Raw genomic sequence first — 22,208 nt, 5'->3', positions numbered from 1 at the left:
CCTTTGAAAACTCCAGAGGTACTCGGAGATCAGTGCCTCCAAAGGAGACGATGCCTGACTCCTCGTGAAACTTGATAGGAGTCCCAAGATTCTTGTGGCACGTGGAAAGGGACCCCTGGTCTCCCGCCTCAGCTGGAGAGGCGTCCCAATTGCCCTGCCAAGCCTCAAAGAGAATCCCGAGTTGTCCCTCGCAACTAGGCAGGAGTCCTGCCGTTGTTGAACAAACACGTGTGTGGAAGGGCCATCCCCGTCGTAACTTGAGAATATACCCCAGGTTCCCGCCGCAACTCGAGAAAAACCATGAGACTTCCCCCTCGCCGCGAGATGAGGCCCGATTTCCCTGCACTGCGTGCAGAGCAATTCAGTGCTGCACATCACACATGAAAGGAGCCTTGATTTCCTTGATGGCACTCCAGAGAAACCCCAAGAACACTGTTTCAAGGCTAGAGGGATCCTGAGGTCACTGTAGCAACACGAAAGAGCTCCGTGGACCAAAAATCAACTCGAGATGAGAGGTTAGTCCCTGGCTTCGACTCCAGAGGAATACCACCTTACGACAAGCACCTCAGGAGGAGGCTTCTCTCAGCTCTAGGTATGTGAGAGGGACCCTGAGTTTGCGGCCTCAAGTGGAATGGACACCGCGATGCCCTGACTCGAAATAAGGCCGGATATCCCTACAGTGAGTTGAATGCAGGCTCGTCTTGCATCTCCTAAGACGAAAGGATGTCTGAATTCCCTGTGGAGACCTCAGAGAAAGATCTAGTTCCCCACCTCATCGCGACCGGAGGGCTCACATCCTTTGAAAACTCCAGAGGTACGCGGAGATCAGTGCCTCCAAAGGAGACGATGCCTGACTCCTCGTGAAACTTGATAGTAGTTCCAGGATTCCTGTGGCACATGGAAAGGGACCCTTGGTCTCCTTCCTCAGTTGGAGAGGCGTCCCAATTGCCCTGCCAAGCCTCGAGGAGAATCCCGAGTTGTCCCTCGCAACTAGGCAGAAGTCCTGATGTCGTTGAACAAACACGTGGCTGGAAGGGCCATCCCCGTCATAACTCGAGAATATACCGCAGGGTCCCGCCGCAACTCGAGAAAAACCATGAGACTTCCCCCTCGCCGCGAGATGAGGCCTGATTCCCCTGGCCTGTGTGCAGAGCAATTCCGTGTTGCACATCACACATGAAAGGAGCCTTGATTTCCTTGATGGCACTCCAGAGAAACCCCAAGAACACTGTTTCAAGGCTAGAGGGATCCTGAGGTCACTGTAGCAACACGAAAGAGCTCCGTAGACTAAAAATCAACTCGAGATGAGAGGTTAGTCCCTGGCTTCGACTCCAGAGGAATACCACCTTACCACAAGCACCTCAAGAGGAGGCTTCTCTCAGCTCTAGGTATGTGAGAGGGACCCTGAGTTTGCGGCCTCAAATGGAATGGACACCGCGATGCCCTGACGCGAAATAAGGCCGGATATCCCTGCAGTGACTTGAATGCAGGCTCGTCTTGCATCTCCCAAGACGAAAGGATGTCTGAATCCCCTGTGGAGACCACAGAGAAAGACCTAGTTCCCCACCTCATCGCGACCGGAGGCCTCACATCCTTTGAAAACTTCAGAGGTACGCGGAGATCAGTGCCTCCATAGGAGACGATGCCTGACTCCTCATGAAACTTGATAGGAGTCCCAGGATTCCTGTGGCACGTGGAAAGGGACCCGTGGTCTCCCGCCTCAGCTGGAGAGGCGTCCCAATTGCCCTGCCAAGCCTCGAGGAGAATCCCGAGTTGTCCCTCGCAACTAGGCAGGAGTCCTGACGTCGATGAACAAACACGTGGGTGGAAGGGCCATCCCCGTCGTACCTCGAGAATATACACCAGGTTCCCGCCGCAACTCGAGAAAAACCATGAGACTTCCCCCTCGCCGTGACATGAGGCCTGATTCCCCTGCCCTGCGTCCAGAGCAATTCCGTGTTGCACATCACACAAGAAAGGAGCCTTGATTTCCTTGATGGCACTCCAGAGAAACCCCAAGAACACTGTTTCAAGGCTAGAGGGATCCTGAGGTCACTGTAGCAACACGAAAGAGCTCCGTGGACCAAGAATCAACTCGAGATGAGAGTTTAGTCCCTGGCTTCGACTCCAGAGGAATACCACCTGACCACAAGCACCTCAAGAGGAGGCTTCTCTCAGCTCTAGGTATGTGAGAGGAACCCTGAGTTTGCGGCCTCAAGTGGAATGGACACCGCGATGCCCTGACTCGAAATAAGGCTGGATATCCCTGCAGTGACTTGAATGCAGGCTCGTCTTGCATCTCCCAAGACGAAAGGATGTCTGAATCCCCTGTGGAGACCACAGAGAAAGACCTAGTTCCCCACCTCATCGCGACCGGAGGCCTCACATCCTTTGAAAACTCCAGAGGTACGCGGAGATCAGTGCCTCCAAAGGAGACGATGCCTGACTCCTCGTGAAACTTGATAGGAGTCCCAGGATTCCTGTGGCACGTGGAAAGGGACCCTTGGTCTCCCGCCTCAGCTGGAGAGGCGTCCCAATTGCCCTGCCAAGCCTCGAGGAGAATCCCGACTTGTCCCTCGCAACTAGGCAGGAGTCCTGACATCGCTGAACAAACACGATTGTGGAAAGGCCATCCCCGTCGTAACTCGAGAATATACCCCAGGTTCCCGCCGCAACTCGAGAAAAACCATGAGACTTCCCCCTCGCCGCGAGATGAGGCCCGATTCCCCTGCACTGCGTGCAGAGCAATTCAGTGATGCACATCACACATGAAAGGAGCCTTGATTTCCTTCATAGCACTCCAGAGTAACCCCAAGAACACTGTTTCAAGGCTAGAGGGATCCTGACGTCACTGTAGCCAAAAGAAAGAGCTCCGTGGCCCAAAAATCAACTCGAGATGAGAGGTTAGTCCCTGGCTTCGACTCCAGAGGAATACCACCTTACCACAAGCACCTCAAGAGGAGGCTTCTCTCAGCTCTAGCTATGTGCTGAGTTTGCGGCCTCAAGTGGAATGGACACCGCGATGCCCTGACTCGAAATAAGGCCGGATATCCCTGCAGTGACTTGAATGCAGGCTCGTCTTGCATCTCCCAAGTCGAAAGGATGTCTGAATCCCCTGTGGAGACCACAGAGAAAGACCTAGTTCCCCACCTCATAGTGACCGGAGGCCTCACATCCTTTGAAAACTCCAGAGGTACGCGGAGATCAGTGCCTCCAAAGGAGACGATGCCTGACTCCTCGTGAAACTTGATAGGAGTCCCAGGATTCCTGTGGCACGTGGAAAGGGACCCTTGGTCTCCCGACTCAGCTGGAGAGGCGGCCCAATTGCCCTGCCAAGCCTCGAGGAGAATCCCGAGTTGTCCCTCGCAACTAGGCAGGAGTCCTGACGTCGCTGAACAAACACGTGGCTGGAAGGGCCATCCCCGTCATAACTCGAGAATATACCGCAGGTTCCCGCCACAACTCGAGAAAAACCATGAGACTTCCCCCTCGCCAGGAGATGAGGCTCGATTCTCCTGCACTGCATGCAGAGCAATTCCGTGTTGCACATCAAACATGAAAGGAGCCTTGATTTCCTTGATGGCACTCCAGAGAAACCCCAAGAACACTGTTTCAAGGCTAGAGGGATCCTGAGGTCACTGTAGCAACACGAAAGAGCTCCGTGGACCAACAATCAACTCGAGATGAGAGGTTAGTCCCTGGCTTCGACTCCAGAGGAATACCACCTTACCACAAGCACCTCAAGAGGAGGCTTCTCTCAGCTCCAGCTATGTGCTGAGTTTGCGGCCTCAAGTGGAATGGACACCGCGATGCCCTGACTCGAAATAAGGCCATATATCCCTGCAGTGACTTGAATGCAGGCTCGTCTTGCATCTCCCAAGACGAAAGGATGTCTGAATCCCCTGTGGAGACCACAGAGAAACACCTAGTTCCCCACCTAATCGCGACCGGAGGCCTCACATCCTTTGAAAACTCCAGAGGTACGCGGAGATCAGTGTCTCCAAAGGAGACGACGGCTGACTCCTCGTGAAACTTGATAGGAGTCCCAGGATTCCTGTGGCACGTGGAAAGGAACACTTGGTCTCCCGCCTCAGCTGGAGAGGCGTCCCAATTGCCCTGCCAAGCCTCGAGGAGAATCCCGAGTTGTCCCTCGCAACTAGGCAGGAGTCCTGACGTCGCTGAACAAACACGTGGGTGGAAGGAACATCCCCATCGTAACTCGAGAATATACCCCAGGTTTCCGCCGCAACTCGAGGAAAACCATGAGACTTCACCCTCGCCGCGAGATGAGGCCCGATTCCCCTGCACTGCGTGCAAAGCAATTCCGTGTTGCACATCACACATGAAAGGAGCCTTGATTTCCTTGATGGCACTCCAGAGAAACCCCAAGAACACTGTATCAAGGCTAGAGGGATCCTGAGGTCACTGTAGCCACACGAAAGAGTTCCTTGGACCAAAAATGAACTCGAGATGAGAGGTTAGTCCCTGGCTTCGACTCCAGAGGAATAACACCTTAACAGAAGCACCTCAAGAGGAGCCTTCTCTCAGCTCTAGGTATGTGAGAGGGACCCTGAGTTTGCGGCCTCAAGTGGAATGGACACCGCGATGCCCTGACTCGAAATAAGGCCGGATATCCCTGCAGTGACTTGAATGCAGGCTTGCCTTGCATCTCCCAAGACGAAAGGATGTCTGAATCCCCTGTGGAGACCACAGAGAAAGACCTAGTTCCCCACCTCATCGCGACCGGAGGCCTCACATCCTTTGAAAACTCCAGAGGTACGCGGAGATCAGTGCCTCCAAAGGAGACGATGCCTGACTCCTCGTGAAACTTGATAGGAGTCCCAGGATTCCTGTGGCACGTGGAAACGGACACTTGGTCTCCCGCCTCAGCTGGAGAGGCGGCCAAATTGCCCTGCCAAGCCTCGAGGAGAATCCCGAGTTGGCCCTCGCAACTAGGCAGGAGTCCTGACGTCGCTGAACAAACACGTCCTGGAAGGGCCATCCCCGTCATAACTCGAGAATATACCGCAGGGTCCCGCCGCAACTCGAGAAAAACCATGAGACTTCCCCCTCGCCGCGAGATGAGGCTCGATTCTCCGGCACTGCATGCAGAGCAATTCCGTGTTGCACATCAAACATGAAAGAAGCCTTGATTTCCTTGATGGCACTCCAGAGAAACCCCAAGAACACTGTTTCAAGGCTAGAGGGATCCTGAGGTTACTGTAGCAACACAAAAGAGGTCCGTGGACCAAGCATTAACTCGAGATGAGAGGTTAGTCCCTGGCTTCGACTCCAGAGGAATACCACCTTACCACAAGCACCTAAAGAGGAGGCTTCTCTCAGCTCTAGGTATGTGAGAGGGACCCTGATTTTGCGGACTCAAGTGGAATGGACACTGCGATGCCCTGACGGGAAATAAGGCCGGATATCCCTGCAGTGAATTGAATGCAGGCTCGTCTTGCATCTCCCAAGATGAAAGGATGTCTGAATCCCCTGTGGAGACCACAGAGAAAGACCTAGTTCCCCACCTCATCGCGACTGGAGGCCTCACATCTTTTGAAAACTCCAGAGGTGGCGGAGATCAGTGCCTCCAACGGAGACGATGCCTGACTCCTCATGAAACTTGATAGGAGTTCCAGGATTCCTGTGGCACGTGGAAAGGGACCCTTGGTCTCCCGCCTCAGCTGGAGAGGCGTCCCAATTGCCCTGCCAAGCCTCGAGGAGAATCCCGAGTTGTCCCTCGCAACTAGGCAGGAGTCCTGACGTCGCTGAACAAACACGTGGCTGGAAGGGCCATCCCCGTCGTAACTCGAAAATATACCCCAGGTTCCCGCCGCAACTCGAGAAAAACCAAGAGACTTCCCCCTGGCCGTGAGATGAGGCCTGATTCCCCTGCCCTGCATCCAGAGCAATTTCGTGTTGCACATCACACATGAAAGGAGCCTTGATTTCCTTGATGGCACTCCAGAGAAACCCCAAGAACACTGTTTCAAGGCTAGAGGGATCCTGAGGTCACTGTAGCAACACGAAAGAGCTCCGTGGACCAAAAATCAACTCGAGATGAGAGGTTAGTCCCTGGCTTCGACTCAAGAGGAATACCACCTTACCAAAAGCACCTAAAGAGGAGGCTTCTCTCAGCTCTAGGTATGTGAGAGGGACCCTGAGTTTGCGGCCTCAAGTGGAATGGACACCGCGATGCCCTGACTCGAAATAAGGCCGGATATCCCTGCAGTGAGTTGAATGCAGACTTGCCTTGCATCTCCGAAGACGAAAGGATGTCTGAATCCCCTGTGGAGACCACAGAGAAAGACCTAGTTCCCCACCTCATCGCGACCGGAGGCCTCACATCCTTTGAAAACTCCAGAGGTACGCGGAGATCAGTGCCTCCAAAGGAGACGATGCCTGACTCCTCGTGAAACTTGATAGGAGTCCCAGGATTCCTGTGGCACGTGGAAACGGACACTTGGTCTCCCGCCTCAGCTGGAGAGGCGGCCAAATTGCCCTGCCAAGCCTCGAGGAGAATCCCGAGTTGGCCCTCGCAACTAGGCAGGAGTCCTGACGTCGCTGAACAAACACGTCCTGGAAGGGCCATCCCCGTCATAACTCGAGAATATACCGCAGGGTCCCGCCGCAACTCGAGAAAAACCATGAGACTTCCCCCTCACCGCGAGATGAGGCTCGATTCTCCGGCACTGCATGCAGAGCAATTCCGTGTTGCACATCAAACATGAAAGAAGCCTTGATTTCCTTGATGGCACTCCAGAGAAACCCCAAGAACACTGTTTCAAGGCTAGAGGGATCCTGAGGTTACTGTAGCAACACAAAAGAGGTCCGTGGACCAAGCATTAACTCGAGATGAGAGGTTAGTCCCTGGCTTCGACTCCAGAGGAATACCACATTACCACAAGCACCTAAAGAGGAGGCTTCTCTCAGCTCTAGGTATGTGAGAGGGACCCTGATTTTGCGGACTCAAGTGGAATGGACACTGCGATGCCCTGACGGGAAATAAGGCCGGATATCCCTGCAGTGAATTGAATGCAGGCTCGTCTTGCATCTCCCAAGATGAAAGGATGTCTGAATCCCCTGTGGAGACCACAGAGAAAGACCTAGTTCCCCACCTCATCGCGACTGGAGGCCTCACATCTTTTGAAAACTCCAGAGGTGGCGGAGATCAGTGCCTCCAACGGAGACGATGCCTGACTCCTCATGAAACTTGATAGGAGTTCCAGGATTCCTGTGGCACGTGGAAAGGGACCCTTGGTCTCCCGCCTCAGCTGGAGAGGCGTCCCAATTGCCCTGCCAAGCCTCGAGGAGAATCCCGAGTTGGCCCTCGCAACTAGGCAGGAGTCCTGACGTCGCTGAACAAACACGTGGCTGGAAGGGCCATCCCCGTCGTAACTCGAAAATATACCCCAGGTTCCCGCCGCAACTCGAGAAAAACCAAGAGACTTCCCCCTGGCCGTGAGATGAGGCCTGATTCCCCTGCCCTGCGTCCAGAGCAATTTCGTGTTGCACATCACACATGAAAGGAGCCTTGATTTCCTTGATGGCACTCCAGAGAAACCCCAAGAACACTGTTTCAAGGCTAGAGGGATCCTGAGGTTACTGTAGCAACACAAAAGAGGTCCGTGGACCAAGCATTAACTCGAGATGAGAGGTTAGTCCCTGGCTTCGACTCAAGAGGAATACCACCTTACCACAAGCACCTAAAGAGGAGGCTTCTCTCAGCTCTAGGTATGTGAGAGGGACCCTGATTTTGCGGACTCAAGTGGAATGGACACTGCGATGCCCTGACGGGAAATAAGGCCGGATATCCCTGCAGTGACTTGAATGCAGGCTCGTCTTGCATCTCCCAAGATGAAAGGATGTCTGAATCCCCTGTGGAGACCACAGAGAAAGACCTAGTTCCCCACCTCATCGCGACTGGAGGCCTCACATCTTTTGAAAACTCCAGAGGTGGCGGAGATCAGTGCCTCCAACGGAGACGATGCCTGACTCCTCATGAAACTTGATAGGAGTTCCAGGATTCCTGTGGCACGTGGAAAGGGACCCTTGGTCTCCCGCCTCAGCTGGAGAGGCGTCCCAATTGCCCTGCCAAGCCTCGAGGAGAATCCCGAGTTGTCCCTCGCAACTAGGCAGGAGTCCTGACGTCGCTGAACAAACACGTGGCTGGAAGGGCCATCCCCGTCGTAACTCGAAAATATACCCCAGGTTCCCGCCGCAACTCGAGAAAAACCAAGAGACTTCCCCCTGGCCGTGAGATGAGGCCTGATTCCCCTGCCCTGCGTCGAGAGCAATTTCGTGTTGCACATCACACATGAAAGGAGCCTTGATTTCCTTGATGGCACTCCAGAGAAACCCCAAGAACACTCTTTCAAGGCTAGAGGGATCCTGAGGTCACTGTAGCAACACGAAAGAGCTCCGTGGACCAAAAATCAACTCGAGATGAGAGGTTAGTCCCTGGCTTCGACTCAAGAGGAATACCACCTTACCAAAAGCACCTAAAGAGGAGGCTTCTCTCAGCTCTAGGTATGTGAGAGGGACCCTGAGTTTGCGGCCTCAAGTGGAATGGACACCGCGATGCCCTGACTCGAAATAAGGCCGGATATCCCTGCAGTGAGTTGAATGCAGGCTTGCCTTGCATCTCCCAAGACGAAAGGATGTCTGAATCCCCAGTGGAGACCACAGAGAAAGACCTAGTTCCCCACCTCATCGCGACCGGAGGCCTCACATCCTTTGAAAACTCCAGAGGTACGCGGAGATCAGTGCCTCCAAAGGAGACGATGCCTGACTCCTCGTGAAACTTGATAGGAGTCCCAGGATTCCTGTGGCACGTGGAAACGGACACTTGGTCTCCCGCCTCAGCTGGAGAGGCGGCCAAATTGCCCTGCCAAGCCTCGAGGAGAATCCCGAGTTGGCCCTCGCAACTAGGCAGGAGTCCTGACGTCGCTGAACAAACACGTCCTGGAAGGGCCATCCCCGTCATAACTCGAGAATATACCGCAGGGTCCCGCCGCAACTCGAGAAAAACCATGAGACTTCCCCCTCACCGCGAGATGAGGCTCGATTCTCCGGCACTGCATGCAGAGCAATTCCGTGTTGCACATCAAACATGAAAGAAGCCTTGATTTCCTTGATGGCACTCCAGAGAAACCCCAAGAACACTGTTTCAAGGCTAGAGGGATCCTGAGGTTACTGTAGCAACACAAAAGAGGTCCGTGGACCAAGCATTAACTCGAGATGAGAGGTTAGTCCCTGGCTTCGACTCCAGAGGAATACCACATTACCACAAGCACCTAAAGAGGAGGCTTCTCTCAGCTCTAGGTATGTGAGAGGGACCCTGATTTTGCGGACTCAAGTGGAATGGACACTGCGATGCCCTGACGGGAAATAAGGCCGGATATCCCTGCAGTGAATTGAATGCAGGCTCGTCTTGCATCTCCCAAGATGAAAGGATGTCTGAATCCCCTGTGGAGACCACAGAGAAAGACCTAGTTCCCCACCTCATCGCGACTGGAGGCCTCACATCTTTTGAAAACTCCAGAGGTGGCGGAGATCAGTGCCTCCAACGGAGACGATGCCTGACTCCTCATGAAACTTGATAGGAGTTCCAGGATTCCTGTGGCACGTGGAAAGGGACCCTTGGTCTCCCGCCTCAGCTGGAGAGGCGTCCCAATTGCCCTGCCAAGCCTCGAGGAGAATCCCGAGTTGTCCCTCGCAACTAGGCAGGAGTCCTGACGTCGCTGAACAAACACGTGGCTGGAAGGGCCATCCCCGTCGTAACTCGAAAATATACCCCAGGTTCCCGCCGCAACTCGAGAAAAACCAAGAGACTTCCCCCTGGCCGTGAGATGAGGCCTGATTCCCCTGCCCTGCGTCCAGAGCAATTTCGTGTTGCACATCACACATGAAAGGAGCCTTGATTTCCTTGATGGCACTCCAGAGAAACCCCAAGAACACTGTTTCAAGGCTAGAGGGATCCTGAGGTTACTGTAGCAACACAAAAGACGTCCGTGAACCAAGAATTAACTCGAGATGAGAGGTTAGTCCCTGGCTTCGACTCCAGAGGAATACAACCTTACCACAAACACCTAAAGAGGAGGCTTCTCTCAGCTCTAGGTATGTGAGAGGGACCCTGATTTTTCGGACTCAAGTGGAATGGACACTGCGATGCCCTGACGCGAAATAAGGCCGGATATCCCTGCAGTGAATTGAATGCAGGCTCGTCTTGCATCTCCCAAGATGAAAGGATGTCTGAATCCCCTGTGGAGACCACAGAGAAAGACCTAGTTCCCCACCTCATCGCGACTGGAGGCCTCACATCTTTTGAAAACTCCAGAGGTACGCGGAGATCAGTGCCTTCAACGGAGACGATTCCTGACTCCTCATGAAACTTGATAGGAGTCCCAGGATTCCTGTGGCACGTGGAAAGGGACCCTTGGTCTCCCGCCTCAGCTGGAGAGGCGTCCCAATTGCCCTGCTAAGCCTCGAGGAGAATCCCGAGTTGTCCCTCGCAACTAGGCAGGAGTCCTGACGTCGCTGAACAAACACGTGGCTGGAAGGGCCATCCCCGTCGTAACTCGAGAATATACCCCAGGTTCCCGCCGCAACTCAAGAGAAACCATGAGACTTTCCCCTCGCCGTGAGATGAGGCCTGATTCCCCTGCCCTGCGTCCAGAGCAATTCCGTGTTGCACATCACACATGAAAGGAGCCTTGATTTCCTTGATGGCACTCCAGAGAAACCCCAAGAACACTGTTTCAAGGCTAGAGGGATCTTGACGTCACTGTAGCAACACGAAAGAGCTCCGTGGACCAAAAATCAACTCGAGATGAGAGGTTAGTCCCTGGCTTCGACTCCAGAGGAATACCACCTTACCACAAGCACTTCAAGAGGAGGCTTCTCTCAGCTCTAGGTATGTGAGAGGGACCCTGAGTTTGCGGCATCAAGTGGAATGGACACCGCAATGTCCTGACTCGAAATAAGGCCGGATATCCCTGCAGTGACTTGAATGCAGGCTCGTCTTGCATCTCCCATGACGAAAGGATGTCTGAATCCCCTGTGGAGACCACAGAGAAAGACCTAGTTCCCCACCTCATCGCGACCGGAGGCCTCACATCCTTTGAAAACTCCAGAGGTACGCGGAGATCAGTGCCTCCAAAGGAGACGATGCCTGACTCCTCGTGAAACTTGATAGGAGTCCCAGGATTCCTGTGGCACGTGGAAAGGGACCCTTGGTCTCCCGCCTCAGCTGGAGAGGCGTCCCAATTGCCCTGCCAAGCCTCGAGGAGAATCCCGAGTTGTCCCTCGCAACTAGGCAGGAGTCCTGACGTCGCTTAACAAACACGTGGCTGGAAGGGCCATCCCCGTCGTAACTCGAGAATATACCGCAGGTTCCCGGCGCAACTCGAGAAAAACCATGAGACTTCCCCCTCGCCGTGAGATGAGGCTCGATTCCCCTGCACTGCATGCAGAGCAATTCCGTGTTGCACATCACACATGAAAGGAGCCTTGATTTCCTTGATGGCACTCCAGAGAAACCCCAAGAACACTGTTTCAAGGCTAGAGGGATCCTGAGGTTACTGTAGCAACACGAAAGAGCTCCGTGGACCAAAAATCAACTCGAGATGAGAGGTTAGTCCCTGGCTTCGACTCCAGAGGAATACCACCTTACCACAATCACCTCAAGAGGAGGCTTCTATCAGGTCTAGGTATGTGAGAGGGACCGTGAGTTTGCGGCCTCAAGTGGAATGGACACCGCGATGCCCTGACTCGAAATAAGGCCGGATATCCCTGCAGTGACTTGAATGCAGGCTCGTCTTGCATCTCCCAAGACGAAAGGATGTCTAAATCACCTGTGCAGACCACAGAGAAAGACCTAGTTCCCCACCTCATCGCGACCGGAGGCCTCACATCCTTTGACAACTCCAGAGGTACGCGGAGATCAGTGCCTCCAAAGGAGACGATGCCTGACTCCTCGTGAAACTTTATAGGAGTCCCAGGATTTCTGTGGCACATGGAAAGGGACTCTTCGTCTCCCACCTCAGCTGGAGAGGCGTGCCAATTGCCCTGCCAAGCCTCGAGGAGAATCCCGAGTTGTCCCTCGCAACTAGCCAGGAGTCCTGAGGTCGCTGAAGAAACACGTGGGTGGAAGGGCCATCCCCGTCGTAACTCGAGAATATACCCCAGGTTTCCGCCGCAACTCGAGGAAAACCATGAGACTTCCCCCTCGCCGCGAGATGAGGCCCGATTCCCCTGCACTGCGTGCAGAGCAATTCCGTGTTGCACATCACACATGAAAGGAGCCTTGATTTCCTTGATGGCACTCCAGAGAAACCCAAAGAACACTGTTTCAAGGCTAGAGGGATCCTGAGGTCACTGTAGCCACACGAAAGAGTTCCGTGGATCAAAAATCAACTCGAGATGAGAGGTTAGTCCCTGGCTTCGACTCCAGAGGAATACCACCTTACCACAAGCACCTCAAGAGGAGGCTTCTCTCAGCTATATGTTGTGAGAGGGACCCTGAGTTTGCGGCGTCAAGTGGAATGGACACCGCGATGCCCTGACTCGAAATAAGGCCGGATATCCCTGCAGTGACTTGAATGCAGGCTCGTCTTGCATCTCCCAAGACGAAAGGATGTCCGAATCCCCTGTGGAGACCACAGAGAAAGACCTAGTTCCCCACCTCATCGCGACCGGAGGCCTCACATTCTTTGAAAACTAGAGAGGTACGCGGAGATCAGTGCCTCCAAAGGAGACGATGCCTGACTCCTCGTGAAACTTGATAGGAGTCCCAGGATTACTGTGGCACGTGGAAAGGGACCCTTGGTCTCCCGCCTCAGCTGGAGAGGCGTCCCAATTGCTCTGCCAAGCCTCGAGCAGAATTCCGAGTTGTCCCTCGCAACTAGGCAGAAGTCCTGATGTCGCTGAACAAACAAGTGGGTGGAAGGGCCATCCCCGTCGTAACTCGAGAATATACCCCAGGTTCCCGCCGCAACTCGAGAAAAACCATGAGACTTCCCCCTCGCCGCGAGATGAGGCCCGATTCCCCTGCACTGCGTGCAGAGCAATTCCGTGTTGCACATCAAACATGAAAGGAGCCTTGATTTCCTTGATGGCACTCCAGAGAAACCCCAAGAACACTGTTTCAAGGCTAGAGGGATCCTGAGGTTCCTGTAGCAACACAAAAGAGGTCCGTGGACCAAAAATCAACTCGAGATGAGAGGTTAGTCCCTGGCTTCGACTCCAGAGGAATACCACCTTACCACAAGCACCTAAAGAGGAGGCTTCTCTCAGCTCTAGGTATGTGAGAGGGACCCTGATTTTGCGGCCTCAAGTGGAATGGACACTGTGATGCCCTGACGCGAAATAAGGCCGGATATCCCTGCAGTGAATTGAATGCAGGCTCGTCTTGCATCTCCCAAGATGAAAGGATGTCTGAATCCCCTGTGGAGACCACAGAGAAAGACCTAGTTCCCCACCTCATCGCGACCGGAGGCCTCACATCATTTGAAAACTCCAGAGGTACGCGGAGATCAGTGCCTCCAACGGAGACGATGCCTGACTCCTCATGAAACTTGATAGGAGTTCCAGGATTCCTGTGGCACGTGGAAAGGGACCGTTGGCCTCCCGCCTCAGCTGGAGAGGCGTCCCAATTGCCCTGCCAAGCCTCGAGGAGAATCTCGAGTTGTACCTCGCAACTAGGCAGGAGTCCTGACGGCGCTGTACAAACACGTGGGTGGAAGGGCCATTCCCGTCGTAACTCGAGAATATACCCCAGGTTCCCGCCGCAACTCGAGAAAAACCATGAGACTTCCCCCTCGCCGCGAGATGAGGCCCGATTCCCCTGCACTGCGTGCAGAGCAATTCCGTGTTGCACATCACACATGAAAGGAGCCTTGATTTCCTTGATGGCACTCCAGAGAAACGCCAAGAACACTGTTTCAAGGCTAGAGGGATCCTGAGGTCACTGTAGCAACACGAAAGAGCTCCGTGGACCAAAAATCAACTCGAGGTGAGAGGTTAGTCCCTGGCTTCGACTCCAGAGGAATACCACCTTACCACAAACACCTAAAGAGGAGGCTTCTCTCAGCTCTAGGTATGTGAGAGGGACCCTGAGTTTGCGGCCTCAAGTGGAATGGACACCGCGATGCCCTGACTCGAAATAAGGCCGGATATCCCTGCAGTGACTTGAATGCAGGCTCGTCTTGCATCTCCCAAGACGAAAGGATGTCTGAATCCCCTGTGGAGACCACAGAGAAAGACCTAGTTCCCCACCTCATGGCGACCGGAGGACTCACATCCTTTGAAAACTCCAGAGGTACGCGGAGATCAGTGCCTCCAAAGGAGACGATGCATGACTCCTCGTGAAACTTGATAGGAGTCCCAGGATTCCTGTGGCACGTGGAAAGGGACCCTTGGTCTCCCGCCTCAGCTGGAGAGGCGTCCCAATTGCCCTGCCAAGCCTCGAGGAGAATCCCGAGTTGTCCCTCGCAACTAGGCAGGAGTCCTGACATCGCTGAACAAACACGTGGTTGAAAGGGAAATCCCCGTCGTAACTCGAGAATATGCCCCAGGTTCCCGCCGCAACTCGAGAAAAACCATGAGAGTTCCCCCTCGCCACGAGATGAGGTCCGATTCCCCTGCACTGCGTGCAGAGCAATTCCGTGTTGCACATCACACATGAAAGGAGCTTTGATTTCCTTGATGGCACTCCAGAGAAAACCCAAGAACACTGTTTCAAGGCTAGAGGGATCCTGAGGTCACTGTAGCAGCACGAAAGAGCTCCGTGGACCAAAAATCAACTCGAGATGAGAGGTTAGTCCCTGGCTTCGACTCCAGAGGAATACCACCTTACCACAAGCACCTCAAGAGGAGGCTTCTCTCAGCTCTAGCTATGTGAGAGGGACCCTGATTTTGCGGCCTCAAGTAGAATGGACACCGCGATGCCCTGACTCGAAATAAGGCCGGATATCCCTGCAGTGACTTGAATGCAGGCTCGTCTTGCATCTCCCAAGACGAAAGGATGTCTGCATCCCCTGTGGAGCCCACAGAGAAAGACCTAGTTCCCCACCTCATCGCGACCGGAGGCCTCACATCCTTTGAAAACTCCAGAGGTACGCGGAGATCAGTGCCTCCAAAGGAGACGATGCCTGACTCCTCGTGAAACTTGATAGGAGTCCCAGGATTCCTGTGGCACGTGGAAAGGGACCCTTGGTCTCCCGCCTCAGCTGGAGAGGCGTCCCAATTGCCCTGCCAAGCCTCGAGGAGAATCCCGAGTTGTCCCTCGCAACTAGGCAGGAGTCCTGACATCGCTGAACAAACACGTGGGTGGAAGGGCCATCCCCGTCGTAACTCGAGAATATATCCCAGGTTTCCCCCGCAACTCCAGAAAAACCATGAGACTTCCCCCTCGCTGCGAGATGAGTCCCGATTCCCCTGCACTGCGTGCAGAGCAATTCCGTGTTGCACATCACACATGAAAGGAGTCTTGATTTCCTTGATGGCAGTCCAGAGAAACCCCAAGAACACTGTTTCAAGGATAGAGGGATCCTGAGGTCACTGTAGCAGCACGAAAGAGCTCCGTGGACCAACAATCAACTCGAGATGAGAGGTTAGTCCCTGGCTTCGACTCCAGAGGAATACCACCTAACCACAAGCACCTCAAGAGGAGGCTTCTATCAGGTCTAGGTATGTGAGAGGGACCGTGAGTTTGCGGCCTCAAGTGGAATGGACACCGCGATGCCCTGACTCGAAATAAGGCCGGATATCCCTGCAGTGACTTAAATGCAGGCTCGTCTTGCATCTCTCAAGACGAAAGGATGTCTGAATCCCCTGTGGAGACCTCAGAGAAGACCTAGTTCCCCACCTCATCGCGACCGGAGCTCTCACATCCTTTGAAAACTCCAGAGGTACGCGGAGATCAGTGCCTCCAAAGGAGACGATGCCTGACTCCTCGTGAAACTTGATAGGAGTCCCAGGATTCTTGTGGCACGTGGAAAGGGACCCCTGGTCTCCCGCCTCAGCTGGAGAGGCGTCCCAATTGCCCTGCCAAGCCTCAAAGAGAATCCCGAGTTGTCCCTCGCAACTAGGCAGGAGTCCTGCCGTTGTTGAACAAACACGTGTGTGGAAGGGCCATCCCCGTCGTAACTTGAGAATATACCCCAGGTTCCCGCCGCAACTCGAGAAAAACCATGAGACTTCCCCCTCGCCGCGAGATGAGGCCCGATTCCCCTGCACTGCGTGCAGAGCAATTCCGTGTTGCACATCACACAGGAAAGGAGCGTTGATTTCCTTGATGGCACTCCAGAGAAACCCCAAGAACACTGTTTCAAGGCTAGAGGGATCCTGAGGTCACTGTAGCAACACGAAAGAGCTCCGTGGACCAAAAATCAACTCGAGATGAGAGGTTAGTCCCTGGCTTCGACTCCAGAGGAATACCACCTTACGACAAGCACCTCAGGAGGAGGCTTCTCTCAGCTCTAGGTATGTGAGAGGGACCCTGAATTTGCGGCCTCAAGTAGAATGGACACCGCGATGCCCTGACTCGAAATAAGGCCGGATATCCCTGCAGTGACTTGAATGCAGGCTCGTCTTGCATCTCCCAAGACGAAAGAATGTCTGAATCCCCTGTGGAGACCACAGAGAAATACCTAGTTCCCCACCTCATCGCGACCGGAGGCCTCACATCCTTTGAAAACTTCAGAGGAACACGAAGATCAGTGCCTCCAAAGGAGACGATGCCTGACTCCTCGTGAAACTTGATAGGAGTCCCAGGATTCCTGTGCACGTGGAAAGGGACACTTGGTCTCCCGCCTCAGCTGGAGAGGCGTCCCAATTGCCCTGCCAAGCCTCGAGGAGAATCCCGAGTTGTCCCTCGCAACTAGGCAGGAGTCCTGACATCGCTGAACAAACACGTGGTTGAAAGGGAAATCCCCGTGGTAACTCGAGAATATACCCCAGGTTCCCGCCGCAACTCGAGAAAAACCATGAGAGTTCCCCCTCGCCGCGAAATGAGGTCCGATTCCCCTGCACTGCGTGCAGAGCAATTCCGTGTTGCACATCACACATGAAAGGAGCCTTGATTTCCTTGATGGCACTCCAGAGAAAACCCAAGAACACTTATTCAAGGCTAGAGGGATCCTGAGTTCACTGTAGCAGCAAGAAAGAGCTCCGTGGACCAAAAATCAACTCGAGATGAGAGGTTAGTCCCTGGTTTCGACTCCAGAGGAATACCACCTTACCACAAGCACCTCAAGAGGAGGCTTCTCTCAGCTCTAGGTATGTGAGAGGGACCCTGAGTTTGCGGCCTCAAGTGGAATGGACACTGCGATGCCCTGACTCGAAATAAGGGCGGATATCCCTGCAGTGACTTGAATGCAGGCTCGTCGTGCATCTCCCAAGACGAAAGGATGTCTGAATCCCCTGTGGAGACCACAGAGAAAGACCTAGTTCCCCACCTCATCGCGACCGGAGGCCTCACATGCTTTGAAAACTCCAGAGGTATGCGGAGATCAGTGCCTCCAAAGGAGACGATGCCTGACTCCTCGTGAAACTTGATAGGAGTCCCAGGATTCCTGTGGCACGTGGAAAGGGACCCTTGGTCTCCCGCCTCAGCTGGAGAGGCGTCCCAATTGCCCTGCCAAGCCTCGAGGACAATCCCGAGTTGTCCCTCGCAACTAGGCAGGAGTCCTGACGTCGCTGAATAAACACGTGGGTGGAAGGGCCATCCCCGTCGTAACTCGAGAATATACCCAAGGTTCCCGCCGCAACTCGAGAAAAACCATGAGACTTCCACCTCGCCGCTAGATGAGGCCCGATTCCCCTGCACTGCGTGCAGAGCAATTCCGTGTTGCACATCACACATGAAAGGAGCCTTGATTTCCTTGGTGGCACTCCGGAGAAACCCCAAGAACACTGTTTGAAGTCTAGAGGGATCCTGAGGTCACTGTAGCAACACAAAAGAGCTCCGTGGACCAAGAATCAACTCGAGATGAGAGGTTAGTCCCTGGCTTCGACTCCAGAGGAATACCACCTGACCACAAGCACCTCAAGAGGAGGCTTCTCTCAGCTCTAGGTATGTGAGAGGGACCCTGAGTTTGCGGCCTCAAGTGGAATAGACACCGCGATGCCCTGACGTGAAATAAGGCCGGATATCCCTGCAGTGACTTGAATGCAGGCTCGTCTTGCATCTCCCAAGACGAAAGGATGTCTGAATCCCCTGTGAAGACCACAGAGAAAGACCTAATTCCCCACCTCATCGCGACCGGAGGCCTCACATCCTTTGAAAACTCCAGAGGTACGCGGAGATCAGTGCCTCCAAAGGAGACGATGCCTGACTCCTCGTGAAACTTGATAGGAGTCCCAGGATTCCTGTGGCACGTGGAAAGGGACCCTTGGTCTCCTGCCTCAAATGGAGAGGCGTCCCAATTGCCCTGCCAAGCCTCGAGGAGAATCCCGAGTTGTCCCTTGCAACTAGGCAGGAGTCATGACGTCGATGAACAAACACGTGTGTGGAAGGGCCATCCCCGTCGTAACTTGAGAATATACCCCAGGTTCCCGCCGCAACTCGAGAAAAACCATGAGACTTCCCCCTCGCCGCGAGATGAGGCCCGATTCCCCTGCACTGCGTGCAGAGCAATTCCGTCTTGCACATCACACAGGAAAGGAGTCTTGATTTCCTTGATGGCACTCCAGAGAAACCCCAAGAACACTGTTTCAAGGCTAGAGGGATCCTGAGGTCACTGTAGCAACACGAAACAGCTCCGTGGACAAAAAATCAACTCGAGATGAGAGGTTAGTCCCTGAAATCGACTCCAGAGGAATACCACCTTACCACAAGCACCTCAGGAGAAGGCTTCTCTCAGCTCTAGGTATGTGAGAGGGACCCTGAGTTTGCGGCCTCAAGTAGAATGGACACCGCGATGCCCTGATTCGAAATAAGACCGGATATCCCTGCAGTGACTTGAATGCAGGCTCGTCTTGCATCTCCCAAGACGAAGGATGTCTGAATCCCCTGTGGAGACCACAGAGAAAGACCTAGTTCCCCACCTCATCGCGACCGGAAGCCTCACATCCTTTGAAAACTTCAGAGGAACACGGAGATCAGTCCCTCCAAAGGAGACGATGCCTGACTCCTCGTGAAACTTGATAGGAGTCCCAGGATACCTGTGCACGTGGAAAGGGACCCTTGGTCTCCCGCCTCAGCTGCAGAGGCGTCCCATTTGCCCTGCCAAGCCTCGAGGAGAATCCCGAGTTGTCCCTCGCAACTAGGCTGGAGTCCTGACATCGCTGAACAAACACGTGGTTGAAAGGGAAATCCCCGTCGAAACTCGAGAATATACCCCAGGTTCCCGCCGCAACTCGAGAAAAACCATGAGACTTCCCCCTCGCCGCGAGATGAGGCCCGATTCCCCTGCACTGCGTGCAGAGCAATTCCGTGTTGCACATCATACATGAAAGGAGCCTTGATTTACATGATGGCACTTCAGAGAAACCCAAAGAACACTGTTTCAAGGCTAGAGGGATCCTGAGGTCACTGTAGCAGCACGAAAGAGCTCCGTGGACCAAAAATCAACTCGAGATGAGAGGTTAGTCCCTGGCTTCGACTCCAGAGGAATACCACCTGACCACAAGCACCTCAAGAGGAGGCTTCTCTCAGCTCTAGGTATGTGAGAGGGACCCTGATTTTGCGGCCTCAAGTGGAATGGACAACGCGATGCCCTGACTTGAAATAAGGCCGGATATCCCTGCAGTGACTTGAATGCAGGCTCGTCTTGCATCTCCCAAGACGAAAGGATGTCTGAATCCCCTGTGGAGACCACAGAAAAAGACCTAGTTCCCCACATCATCGCGACCGGAGGCCTCACATCCTTTGAAAACTCCAGAGGTACGCGGAGATCAGTGCCTCCAAAGGAGACGATGCCTGACTCCTCGTGAAACTTGATAGGAGTCCCAGGATTCCTGTGGCACGTGGAAAGGGACCCTTGGTCTCCCGCCTCAGCTGGAGAGGCGTCCCAATTGCCCTGCAAAGCCTCGAGGATAATCCCGAGTTGTCTCTCGCAACTAGGCAGGAGTCCTGCCGTTGTTGACAAACACGTCGGTGGAAGGGCCATCCCCGTCGTAACTCGAGAATATACCCCAGGTTCCCGCCGCAACTCGAGAAAAACCATGAGACTTCCCCCTCGTGGCGAGATGAGGCCCGATTCCCCTGCACTGCGTGCAGAACAATTCCGTCTTACACATCACACATGAAAGGAGCCTTGATTTCCTTAATGGCACTCCAGAGAAACCCCAAGAACACTGTTTCAAGGCTAGAGGGATCCTGAGGTCACTGTAGCAACACAAAAGAGCTCCGTGGACCAAGAATCAACTCGAGATGAGAGGTTAGTCCCTGGCGTCGACTCCAGAGGAATACCACCTTACCACAAGCACCTCAAGAGGAGGCTTCTCTCAGCTCTAGGTATGTGAGAGGGACCCTGAGTTTGCGGCCTCAAGTGGAATGGACACTGCGATGCCCTGACGCGAAATAAGGCTGGATATCCCTGCAGTGACTTGAATGCAGGCTCGTCTTGCATCTCTCAAGACGAAAGGATGTCTGAATCCCCTATGGAGACCACAGAGAAAGACGTAGTTCCCCACCTCATCGCGACCGGAGGCCTCATATCCTTTGAAAACTCCAGAGGTACGCAGAGATCAGTGCCTCCAAAGGAGACGATGCCTGACTCCTCGTGAAACTTGATAGGAGTCCCAGGATTCCTGTGGCACGTGGAAAGGGACCCTTGGTTTCCTGCCTCAGCTGGAGAGGCGTCCCAATTGCCCTGCCAAGCCTCGAGGAGAATCCCGAGTTGTCCCTTGCAACTAGGCAGGAGTCATGACGTCGATGAACAAACACGTGTGTGGAAGGGCCATCCCCGTCTTAACTCGAGAATACACCCCAGGTTCCCGCCGCAACTCGAGAAAAACCATGAGACTTCCCCCTCGCCGCGAGATGAGGCCCGATTCCCCTGCACTGCGTGCAGAGCAATTCCGTCTTGCACATCACACATGAAAGGAGCCTTGATTTCCTTGATGGCACTCCAGAGACACCCCAAGAACACTGTTTCAAGGCTAGAGGGATCCTGAGGTCACTGTAGCAACACGAAAGAGCTCCGTGGACCAAGAATCAACTCGAGATGAGAGGTTAGTCCCTGGCTTCGACTCCAGAGGAATAATACCTTACGACAAGCACCTCAGGAGGAGGCTTCTCTCATCTCTAGGTATGTGAGAGGGACCGTGAGTTTGCGGCCTCAAGTAGAATGGACACTGCGATGCCCTGACTCGAAATAAGGGCGGATATCCCTGCAGTGACTTGAATGCAGGCTCGTCTTGCATCTCCCAAGACGAAAGGATGTCTGAATCCCCTGTGGAGACCACAGAGAAAGACCTAGTTTCCCACCTCATGGCGACCGGAGGCCTCACATCCTTTGAAAACTCCAGAGGTACGCAGAAATCAGTGCCTCCAAAGGAGAGGATGCCTGACACCTCGTGAAACTTGATAGGAGTCCCAGAATTCCTGTGGCACGTGGAAAGGGACCCTTGGTCTCCCGCCTCAGCTGGAGAGGCGTCCCAATTGCCCTGCCAAGCCTCGAGGAGAATCCCGAGTTGTCCCTCGCAACTAGGCAGGAGTCCTGACGTCGCTGAACAAACACGTGGGTGGAGGGACCATCCCCATCTTAACTCGAGAATATACCCCAGGTTCCCGCCGCAACTCGAGAAAAACCATGAGACTTCCACCTCGCCGCGAGATGAGGCCCGATTCCCCTGCACTGCGTGCAGAGCAATTCCGTGTTGCACATCACACATGAAAGGAGCCTTGATTTCCTTGGTGGCACTCCGGAGAAACCCCAAGAACACTGTTTGAAGTCTAGAGGGATCCTGAGGTCACTGTAGCAACACAAAAGAGCTCCGTGGACCAAGAATCAACTCGAGATGAGAGGTTAGTCCCTGGCTTCGACTCCAGAGGAATACCACCTTACCACAAGCACCTCAAGAGGAGGTTTCTCTCAGCTCTAGGTATGTGAGAGGGACCCTGAGTTTGCGGCCTCAAGTGGAATGGACACCGCGATGCCCTGACGTGAAATAAGGCCGGATATCCCTGCAGTGACTTAAATGCAGGCTCGTCTTGCATCTCCCAAGACGAAAGGATGTCTGAATCCCCTGTGGAGACC

The sequence above is a fragment of the Cervus elaphus genome, chromosome 25 (genome assembly GCF_910594005.1).
Source record: "Cervus elaphus chromosome 25, mCerEla1.1, whole genome shotgun sequence".
Lineage (NCBI taxonomy): Eukaryota > Metazoa > Chordata > Mammalia > Artiodactyla > Cervidae > Cervus > Cervus elaphus.
The sequence above is the reverse complement of the archived record's forward strand: the minus strand, read 5'-3'. Positions refer to the sequence as shown.